Consider the following 18,004-nt stretch of genomic DNA (forward strand, 5'->3'; position numbering starts at 1 on the left):
TTTTCTGTCCAGATGAGGAAATAATGTATATAAAAGCAGATCCTGCTATAATAGGAATCCATGTGTTGGTTGAATGCATGAAGAAAGCATTACTTCTTGGATTAAAAATAAATATTGGAAGATGAGGGAAGATGACAGACAATGCACATTTTTCACAGTTTTACCTTCCCCCCTGAGGAATGCACCCCATTATCTCCCAGTATGACCAATTGCAGTGTGCACAAACTCAGTGAAAGGGAAGGGAGGGGGCAGTAAGGGACAGGGTGATGGTGCCAGTGAGAAGCATTCTTCAAGTACCAGAGTTAGGTGCATTCTCCCCACTCACTCTCAATGTCCAACCTTGGTGAGGAGGTTTTACAGGGGCATAGACTGAACTGTATTTGTTATTATTTTTTAAATTTTATTTTATTATAATTTATAATGTGTTAATTTCTGCTGTACAACAAACTTACTCAGATATATGGAATTCTCCAGGCACAAATACTAGATTGGGTAGTCTTTCCCTTATCCAGGGGATCTTCCTGATCCAAGGTTTGAACTTAGGTCTCCTGCATAGCAGGCAGATTCTTTTCCATCTGAGCCACCAGGATGCCCATAAGATACATTATTTTACATATGCTTTTTCATTATGGCTTCAGTTCAGTTCAGTCACTCAGTTGTGTCCAACTCTTTGTGACCCCATGGACTGCAGCACGCCAGGCTTCCCTGTCCATCAGCAACTCCTGAAGCTTGTTCCAACTCATGTCCATCGAATCAGTGATGCCATCCAATCATCTATCTCATCCTCTGTCATCCCCTTCTTCTCTTGCCTCCAATCTTTATTATGGCTTATCACAGGATATTGGATGTAGTTCTCTGTGCTGTACACTAGGCCCTTGTTGCTTACCTATTTTATATATAGTAATGTGTATCTGTTAATCTCAAACTCCTAATTTATCCCTCCCCACCTTTCCTCTTTGGTAACTGTAAGTTTGTTTTCTATGTCTTTTGATCTATTTTTGTTTTGTATCATTTGTGTCATATTTTAGATTTCACGTATAAGTGATATCATATGATAATCTCTAGGTCCATCCATGGTGTTAACTGCAAATGGCATTATTTCATTCTTTTTTAAGGCTGAGTAATATTCCATTTTATATATGTACCACATCTGCTTTATCCATTCATCTGTTGATGGACATTTAGTTTGTTTCTATTCACCAGTTGTTTTGAAATAATGCTCTTTGCAGAAGTCCAGGGACAATCATTTCTTGCTAGAATGAAGAATCAGGTTTTGCCTTTTTCTGGCCCACTGAGGGGCAGAACTCAGTCTACACAGGCTGACACTGCAGCCCAGGAGATCATGTAGCAAACCTCCTGTGGGATTACTTAGAAGGGACTGGATTTGTGGCTATGGCTTGGTGTTGATGGATGGCATGATTTTAGTTCCTCCAGCATGAGTGCTGCTCCTTCCTTGAGTCAAGCCTGTGAGCAGCATGCGATTACAGAACAGCTCTGAGTTGTGCTACTCTTGTGATGAGTTTGTATTAAACTGTTCAGCCTTGGAGGTTAGCCTTTCTGGGACCAACAGTGCCATTTATTGTGAGGCATAAGGTCTTAGTGTTTCCCAGGTGGCACTAGTGATAAAGAACCTAACTGCTAATGCAGGAAACACAGGAGATGCAGGTTCAATTCCTGGGTCAGGAAGATCCCCTGTAGAAGGAATGGCAACCCACTCTAGTTTTCTTGCCTGGAGAATCCCGTGGACAGAGGAGCCTGGTGGGCTATGTCCATAGGGTCACAAAGAGTCAGACACAGCTGAAGTGACTTAGCATGCAGGAGGTCTTAACCTGGTTGTGCCCTGGCCCCTCAGTGGTCTGCTGAAGCCTATAGTTTCAGAAAGGTCTTTAAATGTATAAAATACAGGAGATTAAAAAAGGAAGCAATAATGCTGAAACATATTTATAAAATGTTTTAACACACTGTGATACAGTAGCATATGTACTTCTTTATCAAGGATTTTTGAACAATGACCATAATTTTAGAGGGGAAATAGCTATCAAATTACATGAGTGATGATTTGATTTGTGGAATTTTTTTTGAAGGGATAGCAAAAGATTTAGTGACTTGTTTTTAGATAGAAGAATGCCCTGTAAGATCATAATGGGTAATGAGCTGCCTCATTCCCAGATCCTGGAAACAGGGATTCTCATTTGTTAAAAACACACACAGACACAAAAATACAAGAAAATACAAATATCTAATACGGAAATTCCAATTCAGTTATTGCAATGCCGACCTAAGAAGAGGGACCAAGGTAAGCCAAGGACCTTTTGCTTTCATGTCTTCTTGGCTTTCAAAAGCCTCAGGATGTACCAGTGATTTGCGGTGCCTCCTTCCATTGCAGTGCAGAGTTACCAGAGATCATGAACTCCTCGCTTCAGGAGTCCCAGACAGATTGCACATTGCCTATATTTCCAGATGGATTGCTAAGGCTTACAGTTTATAGGTTCCCCCCATCCCCTCAGTCCAGAAGAAAGACCCCTTTAATCTTAGCACAGCCATTCCTACCACCATCACCGTGCCCACCACAGTCATCATCCTCATCTCCATCATCATTCCCACCACCATGACCATCCCCACCTCCATCATCATCCCCACCACCATGACCATCCCCGCCTCCATCATCATCCCCACCACCATCACTATCACTGAACCGCCACTGGAATATAAACTGCTGCTATGTTCATCCTCAGGGCCAGACCATGTTAAGTCTTTCTTTCTCCTAGCAGCTCCTCAGTTTACTATTTGGCAGAAAAAAATAGCATCTTCTGGAGCTCCTGGATTGTCAGCACAAGAAGAGAGTGCTTTGTGCCCACTCACATTTCTCACAGCAGCCAAGGCATGGACTGAAATATGAACATTCAAATCAAGTCTCTTTTGCTCTCTTCAAAAGTGTGGCTGGGGAAGGAGAAGGATTATGCTCCTGAGAATCATCCCTTTTAGGCTGTATTACAGTAGAAACATTGTCCTGGTCAGGGGCCTGTTTCTAAAATATTCCCAGGACTTTAAATTTTGAAACAGAAAAATGTGAAAGAAAGTTTCCTGTTATAGTTGGCCAAGGCAAACACATGGCCAGGCCCTCAGAAACTAGAAATCACACGATCATACAGACGGACTCAAGGGGATCACCACAGACCCTAAATGGAAAACTGCTTGCTCATGCAGAATGTGAGACTATGGAAAGCAAATGTGGTACCTTCCCCCAACACCTCCTGACCTCCCTGATTGGGAAGATTTATTAAAGCATCAGGCAGGGAAACACAAAATTGCCTTTAGGGACCAGCTAATTTCATGTGTTTGTTGCTGGTAAATAAGTCCATGCTAGATATATGTACCCATCGTGTCTATGGAAGTTTCTTTGGTAGGAAGAAACACCAGTTCTTTAAAATGTTTAGGAGACTTCTGTGTCAAGTCCACTCTTTCTCACTATGTCTGGGCATCTGAGGTGTCTGAAGAGGTCTCCAGAGTCTAGGGCCTGTTTGAAATGACCTTGAGAAAGTCTTGCATGAGAGGACCTGGTCAAGTATTTGTTGTCATCCAGAAAGGGGTCAGTGACAGAAAAGTAGTCGTTTCCCATCATGTCAGCAATCAGGCCATTCGAGGAATGACCTTCCTCCCTCCCCAAGCCCAATCCCATATCGACCTGTAGCCTCTGGCTGGGCCATTTTGGAGAGCTTTGCTTGGCCCACAAAGAAGAGATGTCTGTGGGACTATCACCATCACTCTGTTGATGAGATTTCTTCTGGTTCTTGCCTAATGGTAGACTCCTCAAATCTACTATGCTCAGTTCAAAAGTCACATTCTTCCTTATTGGTCCTGGACCAGTAAGATATGCCTCACTGGGCCAGACTGATGGCCTTCCCAGCCCCTGATTTCTTTTGTTTAAAAAAAAAAAAAGCCAAATTATTTTTTAACTGAAGTATGGTTGATTTACAATGTTGTGTTAGTTTCAGGTGTACAGAAAAGTGATTCAGTTATTTATATGTGTGTGTGTATTCTTTTTCAGACTCTTTTCCCTTATAGATTCTTACAGAGTATTGTGTAGAGTTCCCTGTGTTATACAATAGATCCTTGTTGATTATCTATTTTAAGTATAATAGTGTGTATGTGTTAATCCCAAACTCCTAATTCATCCCTCCCCCACTTTCCCCTTTAGTACCATAAATTTGTTTTCTATCTGTGGGCCTATTTCTATTACAGTTCATTTGCATTTTTTTTAGATTCTGTATACAAGCAATATCTTATAGTATTTCTCTTTCTCTGACTTACTTCACTTAGTCTGGTAATTCCCAAATACATCCATGTTGCTGCACATGGAATTATACCATTCTTTTTCTTGGCTGAGAAGTATTCCATTGTATATATGTACCACATCTTCTTTATCCATTCATCTGTTGATGGACATTTGGGTTGTTTCATGTCTTGGCTATTGTAAATAGTGCTGCAGTGAACATTGGGGTGCATGTATCTTTTCAGATTACGGTTTTTCTATGGACATATGCCCAGGAATGAGAATGCAGGATCATATGGTAGTTCTTTTTTTAGTTTTCTAAGGATCTTCTATACTGTTCTCCATAACCAGCCCCTAATTTCTGACATGAGTACCATGTGGGTCCAGGGTTGCTGAAAATTTGTAGATTTTATAATACACCATCCTAGTGGATGCTCTTCCTTTAGTAGATAGCAAAGATTATATATTTTTTAGAATAATTTTCTAACTTAAGTAAGTAAAATGTCTAGTGAAAAGAGTGCCTTTTTTCATGTTTACATAAAGGCTAGCAGAAGCCTTGGGGTGGATCATCCCCCATAATGCAACTGTGTATCCAAGCTGCCTATCAAACCATATGACACTACAATGAAAAGGATTTATCTGCAGGGAAATCAGAGGCCTAGCCGGGACAAGAGAGGTGCCCAAAGTTGCACAGCAGAGCTGGAGTTGGCACCCTAACCTGTCTCCCTGTCCTCTACCCTTTCCGCTGTACCCATTCAGTACCTCTCACCAGTGCCTGTACTCTAGCCCTTCAGTGTGGTGGATCTGTACCAGGGAAATGTGGATCATAGACTTGACCACAAACTAGATTTTTTCACGATTTAAGACCCTGAGCCAGTGCACTGGTGGAGGGAAAACAGGAGGCTGGCACAGGGTGGAGTCAGACCATATCCTAAGAACAAAGGGGCTGCTTTGAAGAGTTTTTTGCACAGAGATGACACTGTCTGGTTGGCCTATGATTGCTTCTGCTCCCGTTACCTCTTCCATGTGTCACAGCAGAGGGAACCAGGCTGAGCATGGACCTGTCCTGAGCTTATTTGATTGTTGGCACCTTCATCCTATGGGCCCACTTCCATATGTTATGACCAACAAATTCCTGACCCACTTGCCATCTGAGTTTCTTCCCATTCCCAGGAGAGGCCACTTGCCTCCACTCCCCCTGCTCTGTCCTAATGAGGCAGCTTACAAAAGGCCTCTTTCCCTGTGAATGAATTGTGATTCCTCTTGCACTGCCTCTTCTCCTTGAGCCTTTCCTACCCAAAACGAAGCTTGGTTCTGGCCTCTTTTTCATCCGATGGCTCCTCTAACTCTGGCTAGTCTCAGACCTGCCTCCAGGTGAAGCCTCAGAGAGCACTGATTCCATCTTTATACGCCTTGTGACTTGTCAGCCTGGAACATTTTGCCATTGTTCCCACACCCAATTAGACTATTTTGAATTGTAACCTCTGCAGACCAAGACTTTGGCTTTTTGTCCTTGAAAGTTGTGTTTACATCTATTCCTATCTCTAAATGACTGCTCCCAGCTACAGACACAGCAGTTCCCACACTTACATTGAAAAATCGCTGTCCAAGCCCCTCTCTGTTTCTTTCCTGACTCTGCAGGGGCACAAGGCACCCTTGATGGGTCCTGAGGCTCTGGCTTGTGAAAGTCTTACTGGCTGCAAGGCTGACTTTGGCCAATTATGTTCTCAGAAGAACGTTTTTTAGCCCTTAGTGAAGTGAAAGTCACTTAGTCGTGTGCGACTCTTTGCGACCCCACGGACTATACAGTCCATGGAATTCTCCAGGCCAGAATACTGGAGTGGGTAGCCTTTCCTTCTCCAGGGGATCTTCCCAACCCAAAAATAGAACCCAGGTCCCCCACATTGCAGGCTAATTCTTTACCAGCTGAGCCACAAGGGAAGCCCAAGAACACTGGAGGGGGTAGCATATCCCTTCTCCAGCAGATCTTCCCAGCCCAGGAATTGAACCGGGGTCTCCTGCATTGCAGGCAGATTCTTTACCAGGTGAGCCACAGGGAAACCCTTACAGACCTCTAAGTTAGAGTTTAACATTTCCTATTGATGTACAAAGAATACAAACCATTAAACGATGCTCATTGTTATCTATTTATATAGTGAAACTTCAGGAATAGACACACCACCCAAGAGGGGAGAAATGGCTTGATGCGTTTTGGCACATCCACTTAAGAGAGCACACTACCTTAACAAATGATGATAGTGATGGTGTAGAAAGAGGCAAGCAAGTCCACAGTAAGTGTAAGTGGCAAGCAATGAACTTCTGTGTGTGACTATCATAGCTGGGAAAGGTTTGTATGCCTGTGGGGAAGATCTGGAAGATAATATAAAAGGCAAAAACAATTATAACCAAAGTACCCAGTAACCTACAGTTATGAGGTACTTTTATGCACATTATTTTATCAAATGCTCACAACAACACTGGGAGGTCAGTCTTCTTCTGCTTATTCTGCAGCTGCACAGTGCATTTCTAGGAAGTGGCAGGTTCAGGACTCAAAATCTAATTGTCTTCTGACTATAGAATTCTCTTTTATTCCTTTTGCTGGTGGAATCACAGGAGAATTATTTTGCTTTTGATTTCTGTAATGTTATTGATGCAACAATAGTCACAATAAGTTTATACCTGGAGAAAAAGGAAATCAGGGACATCCTTCATCAAAGAATTCAGTGAGTGTAACCCAGCAACCATGACTAGGAGAACATTTTGTGAACTTTGTTTTTTCCCCCATGTTGCATGTTTCTTATCCACTACCCCCCCCCCCAAATCTATTTGTTATAGTGATGAGCAAAGAAGCCCTTACTTAAGAAAGGAAGGAAGGAAGGAAAGGAGAAAGGAAAGATGGAAGGAAGGCCCAAGGGAAGGAAAAAAAGAAGAAAAAATGTAAGAACTTGTAGCTTACAGGTTTATAACCAGGCTCACTTCCTAGCCATGTGACTTGCTGTAGGTTATATGGGGAGGTGGCAATGGACTAGGGTAAAAAGCACCTTTAAAATAAGTGATTTGAAGAAAACCCTAAAGACTATCCTTTTTCAAACTTTAGAAAATAACATTTTATGTAGAAAATATATCAATGTAAACCACTCAGAAGCCATCTATATCTTGGGGGTATAATGTACAGCACGGTGACTATAGTTAATAATACCGTATTATATTTTAAAGCAGACAGCTAAAAATTCTCCAAGCCAGGCTTCAACATTATGTGAACTGTGAACTTCCAGATGTTCAAGCTGGATTTAGAAAAGGCAGAAGAACCAGAGATCAAATTGCCAACATCCGTTGGATCATTGAAAAAACAAGAGAGTTCCAGAAAAACATCTACTTCTGCTTTATTGACTATGCCAAAGCCTTTGACTGAGTGGACCACAACAAACTCTGGAAAATTCTTAAAGAAATGGGAATACCAGACCACCTGACACGCCTCTTGAGAAATCTGTATGCAGTTCAGGAAGCAACAGTTAGAACTGGACATGGAACAACAGACTAGTTCCAAATAGGGAAAGGAATACATCAAGGCTGTATATTGTCACTCTACTTATTTAACTTATATTCAGAGTACATCATGAGAAATGCTAGACTGGATGAAGCACAAGGTGGAGTCAAGATTGCTAGGAGAAATATCAATAACCTCAGATATGCAGATGACACCACCCTTACGGCAGAAAATGAAGAGGAACTTAAAAGCCTCTTGATGAAAGTGAAAGAGGAGAGTGAAAAAAGTGGCTTAAAGCTCAACATTCAGAAAACGAAGATCACGGCATCTGGTCCCATCACTTCATGGCAAATAGATGGGGAAACAGTGGAAACAGTTAGAGGCTTTATTTTGGGGGTGCTCCAAAATCCCTGCAGATAGTGTCTGCATCCATGAAATTAAAAGACGTTTGCTCCTTGGAGGGAAAGTTATGACAAACCTAGACAGCATATTAAAAAGCGAGATATTACTTTGCTGACAAAGGTCCATCTAGTCAAAGCCATATTTTTTCCAGTAGTCATGTATGGATGTGAGAGTTGGACTATAAAGAAAGCTGAGCACCGAAGAATTGATGCTTTTGAACTGTGGTGTTGGAAAAGACTCTTGAGAGTCCCTTGGACTGCAAGGAGATCCAACCAGTCCATCCTAAAGGGAATCAGTCCTGAATATTCATTGGAAGGACTGATGCTGAAGCTGAAACTCCAATACTTTGGCCACCTGATGTGAAGAACTGACTCATTTGAAAAGACACTGATGCTGGGAAAGATTGAAGGTGGGAGGAGAAGCAGATGACAGAGAATGAGATGATTAGATGGCATTACCAACTCAGTGGACATGAGTTTGAGTAAACTCCGGGAGTTGGCGATGGACAGAGAGAGCTGGTGTGCTGCAGTCCATGGGATCACAAAGAGTCAGATATGACTGAGCAACTGAACTGACCTGAAGACAGTAAATCTTCAAAGTTATCACAAGAAAAGACTATAAATCTGCATGGTGATGGATGCTAACATGTTGGTCATTTTGCAACATATACAAATATTGAATCATTATATTTTATGCTTGAAACTAATGTAAATATTATATTAATTATACTTCAATAAAAAGAAATTCATGAGTCAAAATTTATATATCCTTTCAGCAGCCTTATCAGCTTCCCTGATAGCTCAGTTGGTAAAGAATCCACCTGCTATGCAGGAGACCCTGGTTCGATTCCTGGGTTGGAAAGATCTGCTGGAGAGGGATAGGCTACCCACCCCAGTATTCTTGGGCTTCCCTTGTGGTGCAGCTGATAAAGAATCTGCCCGTAATGTGGGAGACCTGGGTTTGATCCCTGGGTTGGCAAGATCCCCTGGAAAAGGGACAGGCTACCCATCCAGTGTTCTGGCCTGGAAAATTCAATGGACTGTATAGTCCACGAGGTCACAAAGAATTGGACATGACTGAGTGACTTTCACTTTCACTTTCACCAGCTTGATACCTAATAACATGTAATAAAATTGAATCCACTTTATTAAAAAGAAGACTGTCTAGATTCGCAATTGGAGACCTCTTAATTTCATTTGAAAAACTTATTAATTTGTCTAAGTAAACAAAATGCCAAGTAGAAAAGGAGACCTTTTCCTATTTGACTCAGCATCATAGCTCTTTTTGCCCCTGCACAGAATGGCCTCAGACTGCATGATTCTCCTTTTCTTTGACTGCCAGTTGCATAATAGGGTGCAGATGCCAAGCACAGACTGGTGCTCAGATTATTCCTCTTTCAGAATTCAGTTCTGAAACTTTCTCATTGTGCATTTTTGGGGAATTCATCTAATCTCTCTAAGTCTCAAATTCATTGTCCCTTAAAAGGTACGGTGATAGAAGATGATGGAATAAAAAGCCCCAGACTTTGTTCCCATACAGAGATGCCAACCTTACAACAATATCTGATCCAAAAATCCTTTATGAGAATTCCAGAAATCAGCTAAGACATTGCAGTACCTTCAGGCAAACACGAATCCAAGAATAGTCACATTAAAATCAGTGAGAAAATCCACTGCATTTAATCAGAGAAAATACCTAACTTATAGCTTCTCCCTTGAGAGGGAAAGAGAAAAGTGCGTCTGATGTTCCAGCTTTTGGGAGAGCTGCCTGAGGGACTGGTTTCTGATTTGTCTGACTCAGAGCAACGATGGAGAACTGGCATACTTTGGATGTCTGAGAGCTTCTAAGAACAGAGGGCTCAGTGGCTTGTTGCCCCAACAGAGAACCTGCAGTACTGCACACAAACACTAGAGGCAGCAAGGGATTATGAGCTTCTAGAAAGGAAACATGCTAACCTAACTGGGAAATTTCATACAATTGTTAGATAAGAGGCATCCCCAGAAAAAGATTGAGAGACATATGGAATCTCTCCATGCTGATGGCTGAAATTCTTCCCCTGTGTGAAGCCAGTCCATAAAGACCTGGAGAGTTGGCTGTTTTTTCAAAATGTACAAATTCCAACAAAAGAAAAAAAAAAATGAGGTATATAAAGAGACAGGTAAACATAGCCCAATCCAAGAAACACAATAAATCCCCAGAAAATGACCCTAAAGAAAGAAATCTATGAATAACCTAACAAAGAGGTAAAAATAATCAATCTTAAGGAAACAATGAATTATAAGAGGTCATAGAAAGACAGTTGAATGAAATCAGGAAAATGATGCATGAACAAAATGAAAAAATCAGCAAAGAGATAGAAATTATTTAAAAAGTAATAAATAGAAATTATTGAGCTGAAGAATACAATAATTGAACTGAAATTTCACCAGAGGGATTTAATAAAACTTGATCAATCATAAGAAAGAACCAGCAAGCTCGAAGACAAGTCATTTGAAATTATCAAGTCAGAGGAACATAATGAAAATGGAATGAAGTGTAAAAAGCCCAAGGAACTTATGTGACACTATCAAATTGGTTAATACATACATTAAGGCAATCCAGGAGGAAGAGAGAAAGAGAAAGGAACAGAAAGCTTATTTGAAATAATGGCTGAATATTTCCCCAAATTTAAAAACAGAATTATTGCAAGATAATTGCTTTACAATATTGTGCACATTTCTCAAATGTGAAAATGGAAATGAACATCTAAATTTTAAAAAGTCAAAGGACTGCAAAGTAGGATGGACACAAAGAGGCCTACACCAAGACACATTATAACCAAACTGTCAACGTCACAAAGAAATAATCTTGAAAGCAGCAAGATAAAAGTGACTCATCACGTACAAGGAAGCTCCCATAAGATTGTTAGGGAATTTCTTGACAGAAATATTACAGGCCAGAAGGGAGTGAAGAGGCATTTTCAAAATGCTGAAAGGAAAAAAACGATGCTAGCCATGAATATCATATCCATCAACAGTGCCCCTCAGAAATGAAGGAGAAATAAAGATATCCATTCTTCCCAGATAAAAGCTGAGAGTCTATTATACCTAGAACTGCCTTACAAGAAATGCTAAATGGAGTCTTCCAAGTTGAAACAGAAGGATGCTAGCTAGAGAGCAAAAAGCATACAGAAATACAAAACTCTCTGGTAAAAGTAAACACATAGGCAAATACAGAATCCTGTAATCATATAGTAATGGTGCCTAAACTACTTTTAATCCTTGTGTAGAATTTAAATTATAAAAGTATAAAATAGCTATAATCATAAATACATGCTAATGGTGTTGAACAGAAGCAATTTCATAGAGCATCAACATCATACAATACATTCTGTGACTCTGGTGGATCAGGACAAGATCAAAACTACTTGTAATCAAATCTGAGCACAGGCAGAAACAAGAGCATTGTTCAAACCACTAAATGGACTGAACATCTCACTATCCTGGGGGACGTGAATAACTGCTGCTTAAAAAAAATTTACAGCCTTAGCCTCATTCTGTTTTTCCCACCTTCTAGATAAATATTATTATTCTCAGTCATAAAATTACCCCAGTTTACTGATAGCATCCAATTCACAGCAGAGTCCACTTCTTTGAACCCTTCCCAAAATTACCTACTGAAATCAAAAATGTTATAACGACCGCTATCTGTCTCTTATGTTACATCACACAGATCCCTATGGTATGTGATCACCTCATTGCAAAGAGTCAATAACGCTGATTTCTTTAACTGTGGATGTGCTCCTGATGGTCTCTATTAGAGGAAATCAACAGGATTGACCCTGCCAGGGGCAGCAGTTCAGAGGTGTCTCTAATGACAGTGTATTTCATTGAAACCTACCTCCTCCTCAAAGTCTTTCTGGATTTACCCAGTCGGAAACAATCTCTTCCTGCCCCACCCCCACCCCACAGCATTGTTGCAGGGTACTCCATTGTCACTCTGGTCTCATTCTCCCTGGAATATATTCTGGGAGACATCAGAGCCTTATGGGTGTTATAATCCCAGGATTCTGGGTTCAAATTCTAGAACTTCCCTGCATGAGCTGTGACCTTGGGCAAGGTACTACATCTGTCAAACCTCACTTGCTTCTGCTATTAAGTGAAGAAAATGATCATGCCTAACTTGTTTGTGTTGTGAGCATTCATGAGATAATGTGCACAAAGCATTTCAGCAGTGCCTGCACACAGTAAATATTAAATGAATTGAAGCTGCTATTAGTATGTTTACTTACACAGAATTCTTCATTCCTGAAGATTTTTAGACTCACGGGTTAAGGGGACTGAGATCAGGAATCATGCTCTTCAGGTTGATCTAAGGCTGTAGAGACTCCCACCAATGGGTTCCTCGCCTCATTAGACAACTTCCATTTGCCCTAATCTCCACAATGGTAGAGGTATTGCTGATGCCTCTGTAATATAGAGCCTTAACTGGCCTTGGCTTTGTGTGGGGTAATTGCAAGGCCAAACGTACTGATCTTGACCTTGCTTAACCCTTCCTCAGCTTCTTTCCTTTCTCCCAGGCTTCCTTACCAGACTCTCAATTATTTTGTCTTTCTCTTTATCTCCCCTTTCTTTTACCTTCTGCTAGTTTCCTCTTTTCTGTTCTCTTTCTTTCACATTATTGTCAGTAGGAATGACCCCTGATTCAGATGCACTGGAACTAAAACTAACACTGATGCTAAAAAGACACAATGAATTTGCATTACCTAGATTGGTATATGAAGGGTTAGATTTGGGAGAGGTAGCTGTGTACAAAGCTGGATGAAATAAGTCCTCAAAAGTGGTTTAAGCATAGTGCCATGGGAGGTCAAAGGAAGGAATGTGAGGTGCAGTTCATGGTGGCTACATAGAGAAGGCAGTCATTGAACAAGCTGGTAGAGGAACAGAAGAGGCCAGAAAGAAGTCTTTGGAAGGCTTTTGCAACAGTCAAATCAAAAAGTGTTGAGAGACTTAGGGAAGTGAGTGCAGGTAGGAATGGAAAGGAGAAGATAGATGAGAGGCTTGAGGTACAGAGTCCACAGAATATAGTATCATGCTGGATGGGCTCGAGCCTAAAACTGAGCTCTGAGATCAAATGCTATGAGGTCTATACCTCTCATAAGTTGGGTGCCCTTGGGCATGTTACTTCCCCTCTGGTGCCTCAGTTTTCTTATCTGCAAAATGGGGACAATAAATGTCTACTTCATAAGACTGCTATGAAAACTAGATTTGAGGAAACATTCTCTTTTCTTATCTTTCAATGTGATAATTCTGTCAAAAGTATATTGATATTGTTACCAGGACAACAAAGTTAGGGGCAATGATTGCAGCAGTTGGAGGTCTCAGGCTGCTTGAAACACAGGATCAGTCTGGAAAGTTCTCACTCAGTGGAGGCATTCCTGTCCTTGTGGGAGACCTTCATGGAGCATCTTCACCCCAGGGCTGTGGAGGATGCTAAAAATCTTGGAACAGGACTCCAGCAACTGGCCATACCCAGCCTGAGGCCCAAGGAAGGTTTCAGCCTGGAAACAATTCTGTCTGTGGAAATGAGGGGAGGGTTCATTTCTGCAGTGGCATCTTATGACAGAGCTCCCTAATCAACCCATCTCCTCACATTCTCTAACTCTGAAAGGACAACATTCACACATGATACTTTAAAAAAAAAAAAAAAAAAGCCTTTAGAACTATTAAGTGGCAACAGAGCATGCGCCTTCTTTATTCTGAGTTCCTTTTCCTGCATGACTAATTGGGACTTGAGAGAAGCATGGGGCAGCACACCTGTTTCATCTGCTGTGATCTCTGCTCCCCAGAGATTGTGTTCACTGTGCGTGAAGAGGAGAAATATGGAAATTGGCATGAGCAACTGCTTATCATTCCTCTCCCCGAATCAGGTCTAGCCCCAACCTAGGAAAGGATATGCTGAAATTCATTAGTGCTGGTTTTTAAGAGGGAGTAGCAAATAGGTTGTTTTAAATTGTTATGACCTGGGGCTCCAATGCCTTCCAAATATTGTGAAATATCCACAAAAAATAATAATAATTAATAACTAGAACCCACCACCTACGTTATGCCATGGAACATTGCCTGTAACTTAGAGGCTCCTGTATTCCCTGTCCCTCCACCTCCACCCCAGAAGTAACCTTTCTCTTAAATTTTCTATCTGTCATTCTTTTGCTCTTTTTCATTTTTGCATTTGTACACTGGCACTCTAACCAGTGTATTGTTTAAATTTTAGATTTTTTTATTAAGATAACATTCATTTATAACTATAATGGGCTTCCCAGGTGGCACAGTGGCAAAGAATCTGCCTGCCAACACATGAGATGCAAGAGACTCAGGGTCAATCCCTGGGTCAGGAAGATTTCCTGGAGTAGGAAATGGCAATCCACTCCAGTATTCTTGCCTGGAAAATTCCTGGGCTGGCTACAGTTCATGGGGAGGAGGAGCAAATGCGCAAAGGATCTATTGAGGGAATGCCTAGGAAGGGAAAAGGGGAAAGAGCAGAGAGGTGTAAGCAGAGAGAGCCTTCAGACCTCAATGTTGCTCTGGACTCTGTGAAAGGAGAGAAAGGAAGAGAACTGAGTAGGAAGAGTCTCAGACCGATGAGGTTTTCCTGTATCAACTCCACAGTTAGAGATGTCCTGCCTCTAAACAGGGATGATCCACCGCTAGTACCCCTGTAATGCTCAGCCATCGGCCATGTTGTCTGCAGCAGGCTGTCCTGAAGGGAGGATGAATGGCACACTTCTGTGGTTGCCACAGTCATTGGCTGCACCAATTTATGCTCCCACCAGTGGATGAGAATTCCTATTTCTCTACAATCTTGTTGACAGTGTTGTCAGACTTTTTAATATTTACCAATGGTTTAATATTTACCAATCTCTACATATGTGAGAGAGATGCTTATGGGTCATTTATATTTAATCTTCTGTAAACTGCCTATTCAGTTCTTTTCCCCATTTTTAACCTATTAGGTTGTGTGTATTTTTATGATTGATTTGTAAGAGTCTTTTATATATTTTGGATATGAAGTACTTGTATGTAATAGCAGTTATAAACATTTATAGATAGATATCATTAGGTAGATGTTTTTCTACCTTCTTTACTGAACCAAAGATCTTAATTTATGTATTTATTAGTTGATTTCTTTATAATTTGTGCCTTTTGTAAGTTGTTTGAAAATTTCCCTACTCTGAGGTTGTAAAGATATCTGTCAATATTGTTGTCAAAAGTTTACATTGTTTTACAGTTTGAAAAAACTAAGATCATGGCATCTGGTCCCATCACTTCATAGCAAATAGATGGGGAAATAATGACAGACTTTATTTTCTTAGGCTCCAAAAATCACTGCAGGTGATGACTACAGCCATGAAATTAATAGATGCTTGCTCCTTGGAGGAAAGGTATGACAAACCTAGACAGCATATTACAAAGCAGAGACATTACTTTGCCAACAAAGGTCCATCTAGTCAAAGCTATGGTTTTTCCAGTAGTCATGTATAGATGTGAGAGTTGGACCATAAAGAAGGCTGAGAGCTGAAGAATTGATGCTTTTGAACTGTGGTGTTGGAAAAGACTCTTGAGAGTCCCTTGGACTGCAAAGAAATCAAACCAGTCAATCCTAAAGGAAATTGATCCTGAACATTCATTGGAAGGACTGATGCAGAAGCTGAAACTCCAATACTTTGGCCACCTGCTACAAAGAGCTGACTCATTAGAAAAGACACTGATGTATAGAACAGTCTTTTGGACTCTGTGGGAGAGGGAGAGGGTGGGATGATTTGGGAGAATGGCATTGAAATATGTATAATATCATATATGAAATGAGTCACCAGTCCAGGTTCGATGCATGATACTGGATGCTTGGGGCTGGTGCACTGGGACGACCCAGAGGGATGGTATGGGGAGGGAGGAGGAGGAGGGTTCAGGATGGGGAACACATGTATACCTGTGGCGGATTCTTTGATATATGGCAAAACCAATACAATATTGTAAAGTTAAAAAACAAAATTAAAAAAAAAAAAAGAAAAGACCCTGATTCTGGGAAAGATTGAAGGATGGAGGAGAAGGGGATACAGAGGATGAGATGGTTGGATGGCATCACCGACTCAATGGACATGAGCTTGAGCAAGCTCCAAGAGTTGGTGATGGACAGGGAGGCCTGGCGTGTTTCAGTCCATGGGGTCTCAAAGAGTTGGACTACTGAGTGACCGAACAACAACGGTTTACAAGCAAGTCGTTATTACTTCACTTGGAATTGATGTTTTAGTATGCTGAGATAAGGATCTAATTTTACATTTTTATTTATTTGAATAGCTAATTTATCTGTAATAGTTGTTTAATGATATTTTTCCCAGTGGTCTGCAATGAAAATTCAGTCACATATCATTTTAACCTATGTGTAAGTTGATTCCTGGGATATCTGCTGTGTTCCACTAGTATATTTGCTTATCTTATCACTTCTTGGCCTTTTGGTTAAGATCAGGTGTAGTATATTTGCTTAAACTGGGGCCAATACTAAACTTATTTTTTATAGTGTAGATTAAAATTCGATCTTGATATCAGGTAAGTCTCCCTACCTTGTTCTTCTTTAGGAGTGTATTGACTATTTTAAGATATTTGCTCTTTTCATATAAAATTTAGAATCAATTTAACTTCCTCTGGGAAAAATCAGAAATTTTATTGGAATCACCTTGAATCCATACACATTTGATCAAAACTGCATTAAGTTCTTTGCAAATCTCTTTAATGTCTGGTTTAATAACAGATAGTTTGTCATAACTGCTTTTGTATTCAATCTGTTGCATTATATTGTTTTGGCTGAAGTATCTATAAAAGAAATCTGGCCTCACACAGATACATAGTTGGAAAACTGATGTATATTCTAATAGCTTTTTTATGTAAATGTGGATATTCTTTTATATTTTACCAAACTCAAGTTGTAGTTTCTTAAAATTTAAAATGTGTACTCTGAAACCATATTAATGAATCTTTCATATTCAATTATATCCATTGATCACACCAACAGTGCACAAGGTTTTCCTTTTCTCTACTGCCTCACTTAAACTTGTTATATGTTGTCTTTTTGATAATAGCCATTTGACAGGTGTGAAGTGATATCTCATTGTGGTTTTGATTTGAATTTCCCTGGTGATTAGTGATGAACATCTTTTCATGTGCCTATTGGCCATCTGTATGTCTTCTTTGAAAAAATGTCTATTCAGGTCCTCTGCCCATTTTTTATTCAGATTGTTTTGTTGACATTGATTTGTATGAGTTCTTTATACATTTTGACTATTAACAACTTATCAAACACATCAGTTGCAAATATCTTTTCCCATTCAGTAGGCTGCTTTTTGTCTTGTTAAAATCTAAATTAATAAAGGTGGAAGACTACAACACCTAGAGGTGTATATGAATAACATGTTTCATATATTTCTGTTTCTAATTTTCACACTTCCTTTACTAGAGTTTTACTAGATACAGTTCAAGATTGTGGCTCTGTAATATCTTCAGTATTCTGTTTAGTTGATTAAGGTAAGAATGATATAATTTAACTTATAGACAAGTAGATAATGTTATTAAAGCTAATTTTACAGACCAGTATTTTTACCCAGATAAAAGTTCACCTTTTAGGGTAAGGGAGAGATAAATTAGGAGTTTGGGATTAACAGATACAAACTGCTATATACAAAGTAGATAGCAATGACCTAGTGTATGGCACAGAGAACTATAATCAATATCCTGTAATAAACCATAATGGATAAGAACATGAAAAAGAATATATATATATATATATATATATATATGACGGATTCACTGTGT

General features: G+C 40.1%; 2 pseudogenes; both read left to right on the top strand.

Annotated features, from left to right (window-relative positions):
• Window positions 1–2,142: 2,142 nt before the first annotated feature.
• Window positions 2,143–18,004, top strand: part of LOC113888171 — a 90,644-nt pseudogene continuing 74,782 nt past the window's right edge.
• On the top strand, window positions 16,635–16,790 carry LOC113888308 (annotated as a pseudogene).

This window comes from Bos indicus x Bos taurus, chromosome X (genome assembly GCF_003369695.1).
Source record: "Bos indicus x Bos taurus breed Angus x Brahman F1 hybrid chromosome X, Bos_hybrid_MaternalHap_v2.0, whole genome shotgun sequence".
Lineage (NCBI taxonomy): Eukaryota > Metazoa > Chordata > Mammalia > Artiodactyla > Bovidae > Bos > Bos indicus x Bos taurus.